The sequence below is a fragment of the Adiantum capillus-veneris genome, chromosome 28, assembly GCF_014529385.1.
Source record: "Adiantum capillus-veneris isolate H3 chromosome 28, ASM1452938v2, whole genome shotgun sequence".
Classification (NCBI taxonomy): domain Eukaryota; kingdom Viridiplantae; phylum Streptophyta; class Polypodiopsida; order Polypodiales; family Pteridaceae; genus Adiantum; species Adiantum capillus-veneris.
Genome location: NC_140958.1, coordinates 118665564 through 118675058, shown reverse-complemented (window position 1 = coordinate 118675058; position 9495 = coordinate 118665564). Strand labels below are relative to the sequence as shown.

Below are 9495 nucleotides of genomic sequence, written 5' to 3'. Positions count from 1 at the left end.
CATCACACGTCATCTACATTTTGTAGAGTAAAAGATGGGTATGTTGTTGGGAATGCTAACATTGAGAATTGCGAGATCTTTGATCCCTTGAATCTAATTTTTTTTTATAAGTACTATTTTCTAATGGTTTGTCTTTGGTTGTATACATGCTATCTTCTAGATCTATCTCAAATACTTCAAGCTAACTCCTCACATTTGAAATTTTACCAGTGCTCATCGGAGCTTAGACATCATATGCTACACAAGATACTCTTCAACAGGTTTTCCATATGCTTGATGCACAAGTTCTTGTTCTTTAGGGATATATGGAATCAGGTTGATGGTCTTTCTAATTATCAAACGTTGAAATACAGGTTGCTAAGGAAATCACCTAGCTCTTGTGATCTTGCATTCAAATTCTATAGAGGATCATAATACGGGAAGGAACACATTCAAAGGTATTGCTTAGTTTTCAAAGAATTTGTTCTTGTTCAGTATTGATTAGAAAGCTATTATAGTGTCCATTTTTGTTGATATTTCTCTACACATTTGTAAAGTGTATATCTTCCTGTAGGCTGTAGCGTGCTCATGTCTTGTTGATACTCTCACTGTCTTTTGGCTGACATAGTTGTGGCAACTCAAGCTTTGACACCAAGCCATACGAGCACTTGCTTGCTTCCTCTATAAAGCCCCATCTCTACTTCATCAACTTTCAATGCATCCACATGTTGCATACGTACATTAATCACATAAGTGTACATTGGGCATTCTAAAGTTTTTACTGTTCACACACTTAATGATACGCATCTGTTTTCATATGCAAGAGCCTTTGGGTGGTTGGCACCGCAAAACTGAAACCACTAGCTACTTATGCCTTGGTGAGCAACCTTTGAATGCTAGTACCTTTAATTGTCTCGAGTAGGCCCCTATGAAACATAGCTTCGTTCCTTTAAAACTCATGTTTACATTTTGCATGTATTTGCAATATTGTGAACTAAAGTTCACTTTTTTGTTGTCATGAACAAATTTCGGCTTATGCTTATTTTTTCAGCTTCTCACTTGTGCAGGTCTTCAATACTTAGAAATAAGAATGAGTCTCCCATTTTTTATGAATGAATGGACCTATCACGAAAACATCCTTGGGAATCTTCATGAAGAACACATAGGCAATGATTCATGTCCACTGCAGGTAGATGGCTATGATGGAGTCCTAAATGACTATGAGGAAGAGGTACTTGATAGAAGTGGGCAGATTTTAGATTGGACTGCTAATATGCAAGCGGTGTGGGATGAATTCAGAACTCCTCTTGCACTTCAAGACAAAATGATGAAGATGTTGTTTTCAGGTGTACAACCTTGTAAAGGGCGAAGGTCCTTATCTAATAAAGACAGAGTCTCATTAGCTTCACTTTTGCTAAGCAACGAAAAGCAAGTGATCAGAAAGCCCATTGCTCATAATCTAGAGCAGTTGTTCTGACATTACTGTTCTCTTGTAATGGTGGAGCCAAAACGATGGTGGCTTTGTGTGGGCCCAAATAATCTTAGCCATTGACCAAGGATTTTCAGCCCAAGGAGGTGCATTTGTCCCTCACGTGCAAGTGATATTCCTAGAATCACATATGTTTGCAATTTGTGCTCCACTGCATGTGACAAATGTGGAGCTTCTTGCAAGCAGATGGTTCCATTTGATTATATGTCATCTGTGGAACAACTAAAGCTTTTATGCCAAAGTTCCACAAACTGTCATTTCTTGCTACGTGGCGGGAAAGAAGAACATGGCTTGGGGAGAGCACCATAGAAGAAGAGAGACATGTGAAGGAGTTTTGGGATGGTGAGAAGGTAAGAGCTTTCCAAGATTTTTGGAACCTGAATGCTCTTTGGGAGCTGCCAGTTCGATGTGACAATGAGAATTGTAGAAAGTTTTATAAGGAATTTCCTATTTCCATGAAAAGTAAGGAGCTTATTTGTGGTTGGAATGCTACACAAAAGGAGTATAGTTTTCGATGCAGAAAGTGCAAATCTTGGATTCAAAAGAAGCAACAATTGACAAAGGTATGCTTCTTTTTTTGTAAAACTGTACATTTCAGCCCATCACTCCTCACCCTTGCATGCTTATACTTTCTAAGAACTTTAGGCATGTATTTTTGTTGCATAGACATAATCCTAGAAGTTGTGTTTCTCTAAAGTTCGGGTCTTCATATTTAGTAGTGGAAAGCTAAAGGCGCACTGGCCATTTCTATTCACCTTACTTTATCATGCAATGTGAGTTCTCATTGAGATGAACTAAATCATGTTTTTAATCATGTGTTGAAGGGAGATCCAAGAAATTTTGCATTGATTTGTCATTGGGATGGCTTCCAAACAGCATCAACCAAACAAAAAGAGATTGGAGTTTTGGAAATTTCCACTGTCAATGCAAACAAAGGAATCAAACTTGGCCTTCTACTTCTTCTCTTCATGCCGTTTAGCTTGATTCAACTAGAGCAAAGGCATGGAGATACTCTACAATATTTTTTGGCTCCTTTAATGGATGAGCTAGTTTTATCCTTCACAGATGGGTTTATGGTGAAGAATTGCTATCCCAAGGAACTCATTGATAATGTGCTTCCTGATGATGGCGAAGATGGTTGTAGGTTGAGAGCCATGCTAATGTTTAGGACAGGAGATTACCTGGCTCAATGCAAATTGGGCTTATTGAAAGATGGTGGTAGGAATGGTTGTCGAAGGGATTGTCCATAAACAACACGAGTGAACCAACCATGATGAATTCCATACTATGTTTATGACAAAAACAAGTTTCAAGGTTGGTATTCAGCCCCTAAAAGAAAGGTTGGTGACATGTATGAAGCTATAGGGCTCTCAAAGCGCGAGTCAACAAAGAAGGCCAAGGTGGAGAAACTTGCAAATGTGGGACTTATAGGTGAATCTCCCCTATGGATATTATACGATCTTTATGGATTTAATATCAGCAAAGACTTGGTTTTTGACATCATGCACATCCTTGCATTAAACTTGTTCAAGAAGTACATAAAGAACCTCTTTGATGGATCAAATAGTCAACAAAAGAAACTTATAGATGCATGTACACTAGAGGCTACTTTGGTAGTTTCAAAATCCTACAAACATCAAGGGTGATGGCCTTCCATAACACCCAGCCAACATCAGAACATGTTTACAGTTGAGGAGCACCAAAAATTTGTTGTACTCCATGTTTTGAATATTGTGACAGGCATTCGGAAGGAGTTGAAGGACCTTGGAATGATCTTAATAGATATTGATCATATCTTCTATAATTACACAAGAACTCATGGATGGTCACAAGAGGAGTTGAAAGTCACTCGTATGTTGCTAATGTCTTGGCGGATTTTATCGAAGGAAAGTCAAGGGCCCAATACTTCTCCGTTAGAGCATGTTGCAGGTAAGAACACTCCAATGTCTCTCAAGCTTTGAAGTCTATGTAGGCCTCAAAATCCTTCACAATGCTAGTAGCTCATGCATTTTTTGTGTAAACATGTTTGTAGGAAATGCAGAGATGTTGGATGACATATAACGTCATGGAGGGCATGATGGTATGTGGTGCTATCGAAATGAAAGAAGAGTAAGTGGATTCGTCGCTATACCAACCAACAACAAAGAAAATGAGATGACGTATGCTCATTATCATAGTAGGGTTTTGTTTACAAAAATGAGGCAAAGTATAAAGATGGAAAAAGATGGCAACCACAAGAAAGACTTTTATTATCTTTGCATACATGTTTACAAAGGCCCGAGGGTATTCTACTTGATAGATATCTTGGCACTTCATGTGAGGAATGACATAAAGAAGGTATCCTAGTTGCCACTTTTGAGAAGGTAGCTCTAGATCTTTTTCAAATTTATGAAATTCTATAGCCTTGTTCTTGTAAGGAGCTTTTGGATTCAAAGGGAGTGCTAGTGGATGCACAAAGGAGCAAATTCAGATGTATGGTTGATTTTGAGAGGACATACCTTAAGTCTATTTGGAGATCTGATCAGCTAACCAATGACTTGGTTTCTTTTACCAAGGTTTTTTTGAAGGGAAACAAGTATAAAGTCCAAGACAGTGTGATAGTTGTTTGCAACCAGGTAGAAGGTAATGGATTATGTAAAATAAAGGAGTTCTTTTCTCATGAAAATCGTGGCAGAATTGAGGTATTTTTTGTTGGTAGCTTTTCCAACAATGGTGTAGGCTTGAATGATCTACGAAAAATGAAGTCACAGGTATGAAAGAATCTCAGCATTACAGCTCCAGAGTGAATGATTGAAAATAATGCCTATTTCCCACATAAAGCATAAATGTTTTCTTCTACCCTATGGTCAAAGTGGAGACAATGTGGTCTATGAAATGCAAGACGTTGGAGTTCGAAAGCATTTCATAGAGCTTGGATCTCTTGGCTGTCTCCCACCCTGGATAGAACGTAGTGACATTGTTATGGTAAAGCTACATGGTGATGCTTCCAATCTTCAGCATGCGGTTGTACGAGATGTTTGCCATGAGTCTCACAAAGTGAAGCTGGGAGTAATGTCTCAAGTGGCAAGAGATGAATGGGAGGTTGTGAGAGAGGAAGACACATGAAGAGATTGGAGCACATGTTTGAAGGTATTGTCCAGCTGGACTCCAATAGCAATGGTCTACGACGATGGGGCGGATGGTTCACTTAGCAAAGGGATCCGATTCAAACATGAAGACCCCTAAAATTTGTGAGTATGATCTTTTTCACTTAATGGTGCATAGATAACACATGTGTCATAATAATCAATATCTAATTCTCCTAAATGATTTTCTCATATTAAACTGATCATTTAATGTGGGGAAGTGCCAAGGGAGAAAAAGCTAGAATATTGGTTAAGTTAGCAGACCGGCCACAGTAGGGATCCAAAGGAGGGAAAATAGGGATCCAAAGGGGGGGCCATCTACAAAAGAGCCATGTGAAACAATGGGCCAAAAAGACCCTAAGGTTCAGCCCATTAAGACTTCCAAAATGCTAAGGTTCCAAAATTCAAAGGTTGTGTCCAAAGGTCAACCCTAGGGAAAATTGGATGCTTAGTGTGTGCCCAAAAAGTCTTTCTACATCCCTACATGGGAGGGGGCGAGCCCCAAAGCTAGGGGATGAGAGAGAAAGCCACACACACACACACAGGCTCCCTTTACACAAAGGGAATGAGGGACACATGTCAGCTCCCTAGGCCAGATGCCCACAAGGTATGCCCAATTCCTATTGGAAGACCCTTGAAGTGGACCAATGAGAATTAGGCTAGAGTAAATCTAGTTTAATTAATTTAAAAACATTTAATAAAAGAAACCAATAAGAATTAAGTGTCCTAGAAGACTATTGGGCAGTCTCCCAAGGGGTCCAATGAGCATTCAGGAGCCCCATGGCTTGCCTGATTCCTATTGGCCAGGAGGCAAAGGGGTCCAATGAGAGTTTAGTTTAATTATTTAATTATCTAAAGCTCTCACAAAAGGGGAAAGGGGGACACATGTCAGAAGGCTATCACTTATGCTGCTTAATCCCTATTGGCTTGACCTGGGGAGGTCCAATGAGGCAAAAGCCAGACTAACTTAGCAGCTAGGGCTCGCCCAAGCGAGAGAGGGGGCTGATTTTTGCTTGGCATTGACACACCCACTCTCACACTTGACCATGTGTGAAGGGAAACTACTCTATCTCCTCCCAAGCTTTAATGGAGAGCTCATCACCTACTCCAAGCTTGTGAGATAGAAGCCTACATCAACACTCTCTTGGCATGTGGATGCAAATCCAACCAAGAGCCAAGCTTCAATGCATGCTCATCTTCTCTACCAAGCTAATTACTAAGCTAAGCTATGCTAATATGAGTGATTATGTGAGGAGATGTACTTCTTTCTCGTAAGATACTTCTTTTTCCTCTCAATCTACTCTCATACCCTGCTAGCTCTCACCATCTTCGAAGGTGTGTGAGGTCTTGGGTCTGAGAACGGGGATAATTCAAGTTGTGTTTGATTAAGTGTTTTGCTTGGTGTATGAAGCTTCCATCTTCATTGCACTAGCTCGTCTTGAAGGAACACAAAGAATTGTATTGTACAATGTCTCTCTTGATGGGAGAAACCATAATACAAAGCCTTTTGGAGGGGGGACCGGCTCCATGCAAATCCGGTCCTCAACTGTTGTCAATAGCTTAATTGCTCTCTCTTTTGAAAGTATTGTCGATGCTATCTAACTAGGTGTTATGCTTTTTGTTGCTCTCTCCACCCAAGCACTCTTGTAATTCTCATTAGGAATCAACTCTAATGAAATGCCCACTATGTTCATGCTAATTCCGCTACACATAAGATTGTAGGCCATTAAATGTTACATTGGTATCAGAGCTCAAGGTTTCTCTTTTCTTGCTCAAGAAGGGAGGTCCTCAAGCTAGCTACAAATGGTTGGTATTATTAATTGCCTGTGAGTAAGTAGAATAGGGATTTTTCAGCCTTGCAGTGCGCCTGCCTTTGTGCAGTTAACGGGGCATCACCGTCGAGAGCTATGGTCTTAATAGTGGAGTCCTACGGGGCTTGCCTACGGCTTAACCACTATTGAGCTATTAGAAGCTTGACAGGAGCCGGTGCTGTTTTGGTGTCGAAAGACCCTCTCTTCTATTCCTTGCAATTAATGGTATTCGAGCCGCGGGTACAGTAGCTTGAGTGCTTTTTCTAAAGGGGTAAAGAGGAGTAGCAACTAGGACTTGAAGTGCCAAAGTACACCTAAAAGTTGTTAGAATGGCTGACAATATTAAAGAGAGTGAAATTAATGTTGATAACTTTGATTTTGCTCATGAGCAAGCTACTAATGATGCTTCAATGCTTGTTAATTATCTTGTTTCTAGGCTTCAACAAGCCATGGGCAATCCATCTCTCCAAAGTGAAGTGCAACGGCAGCTTCGTGCTCACGGGATTCTCCAAGCTCATCGCCATGACGAGAGAACACCTAGGAAGCCTCCTTGTGAGACTACCAAAAGAGGTCTCTCTCCGATTCGGGAAGAAGAAGAGAATCCATATGAAGGGCTCAAGAACTTACTTCTTGATGATGCATCTCCTTCCCAAAGGAGAACTCAAGAGCCTCCACCGAAGGAACGAGAAAGAAGCGAGTCTCCCGCCACCTCGGCGGAGATGGCTCCACGAAGACGGCGGGCTAAACGCTCTCCATCACCACCAAAGCGGAGAAGACCATCACACTCTTCTCCACGCCATAATTCAAAGAGGGATGATAAAAAGCAAGAGAAGAAAAAGGCGAGAAAGAGGACACCCTCTTCTCCATCTTCTTTATCCTCTTCCTCTTATGAAAGCTATGGTGAAGACGACAAAGATCAAGACAAGAAAAAGGCGAGAAAGAGGTCACCCTCTTCTCCACCTTCTTCAAATTCTTCATCTTCTGAAGAAAGTGATGGTGCAACTTTTGAACCATAAAAAAGAAGAGGCCATAGGAAATCCTATGCCGCATGGAAGAGGTCGTCCAAGCTGAAGAAATTCAAAGAGGGAGGGAAGAGCATCTCTTTCCTTACCTATGATGGCACCTTCGGTGCTACAGACAAAGTTTTGGCCTTTATCCAGCAATTCGATGCGGCGTTTGGAGATGAGGGCTTCACGGAGTCCTCTAAGCTACGCCATGTAGCTATGCACTTTCAAAAGTCCGCCAGACAATGGTGGTCTAGCCTACGAGCCAACGGTGAAGCTCCACGAACATGGAAGGCTTTAAGAGCTTCCATTATGAAGCAGTTTTTGGCCACCGATGCCAAAGACAAAGTACTCACCGAATGGCGAAGCTTAAAGCTCTCTCCCAATGAATCCATCCACAAATATGTAGACAAGTTTTGGGACCTCCAACTCAAAGCCACTGTCTTCAAAAAGTTGGATTTTGGAGAGCAAAAGCAACAATTTTGTGCGGGCTTAACCGAAGAAATGGCGGAGTATGTCAACTCCCAAAGGCCACGTACCATATCGGCGGTAATACACCATACTATGGTGGCCTCGCGAATCAATTTCCAAACGGGGGGTAAAAGAAATAATAAACCCCGGAAAACAAGGGTTCCAATGAGCCTAAGGGGAAGGACAATGTCCAAAAGTCTCCTAAGGGCAATTCCAACAAAGCTAAAGAGAAGGGAGTTTACAAAGGAAAGAATAAACTCTCTCCTGAAGAGCTTGAGCGTTATCGTAAAGATAACCGGTGTTTCAAGTGCGGCGAACAAGGGCATGCGTACCGCGCTTGTCCCCAAAAGAACAACCGCCAAGATCCTCCTAGAGCTTCTTTGGTTGAAATCCAAGAGGAGGAGATTCACCAAACTCACCACAAAGGATCTCCTCTATGCCATGCTTGGGGAAAGGTAAGAGAACATGATGCTTTTATTCTCTTTGACCCTGGTTCTACTCACAATTTCATATCTATGGAGTTAGCCACCAAGCTAGGCATACAATCCTACGAGATGGGAGATATCCTACCCGCAGACAGTGCCTTCAAGGGGCAAGAAGCTTCAGTCACTCCCTTAATCGGGAAATTGAGGCTTCATGTCCAAGGCTATGTGGACAAAGAGGATTTCTTTATCTCTCCTCTCAAGCATGAGGATGTAATCCTAGGGGCACCATGGTTTGACCGTCTGGCTGCCCATGTTAAATTTCCTGAAAGGAGAATCTCCTTTAAGTTCAGGGAAAAGGACATGTATATAGATGCTAGGGAGATGGGTAACACCATTCCCATTGTACATACACCAGCTTTCAACAAGTCAATAAAGAGCTCTATTTCCGTGTACATGATTTTTGTTAAAGATTTTCAAAATGAACCTAATGCTTTAACAAAAGAAAATAAAAGCAACCAAAAGGAATTAGAGTTATCCAATTTTCTCAAGGGGTTTCAAGATGTTTTTATTGACGACATCCCTTGTGAGCTACCTCCTAAACGAGGTAATGACGACCATGCAATTGAACTTCTTCCAGGAAGTTCACCGCCTAACAAACCTCCTTATAGAGTTTCTCAAGCTCAACAAGAGGAGATTATGCGGCAAGTGCATGACTTAGTTGAGAAGGGCATGGTTAGGCCTAGCTCATCTCCATTTTTCTCACCTGTGCTATTAGTGCAAAAGAAAGACGGCACATATCGTATGTGTGTCGACTATAGAGCACTAAATAGGATCACTATCAAGAATAGGTTTCCCGTTCCCCGGGTAGAAGACCTATTTGATAAGCTACAAGGATCGACCTACTTCAGTAGGATTGACCTAAAAAGTGGCTATCATCAAATAAGGATAGTTGATCAAGACATTGTAAAGACCGCATTTCGTACTACATTTGGTCTTTACGAATACATTGTCATGCCTTTTGGCTTGACTAATGCACCAGCCACATTCAACCGCTTGATGGAGAAGCTGTTCAGGCCTCATCGAACCTTCACTGGAGTGTTCTTTGATGATATTATCATCTACTCTAATTCATTGGAGGAACACAAGCAACACCTCCAGGTAATATTTCAAGTTTTAAGAGAGAATAAACTT

The 9495-nt window shown here is 41.3% G+C and overlaps 1 pseudogene; it reads left to right on the top strand.

Annotated features, from left to right (window-relative positions):
* Positions 1-1069: 1069 nt before the first annotated feature.
* Positions 1070-4693, top strand: LOC147421178 (uncharacterized; annotated as a pseudogene).
* The last annotated feature ends 4802 nt before the right edge of the window (positions 4694-9495 follow it).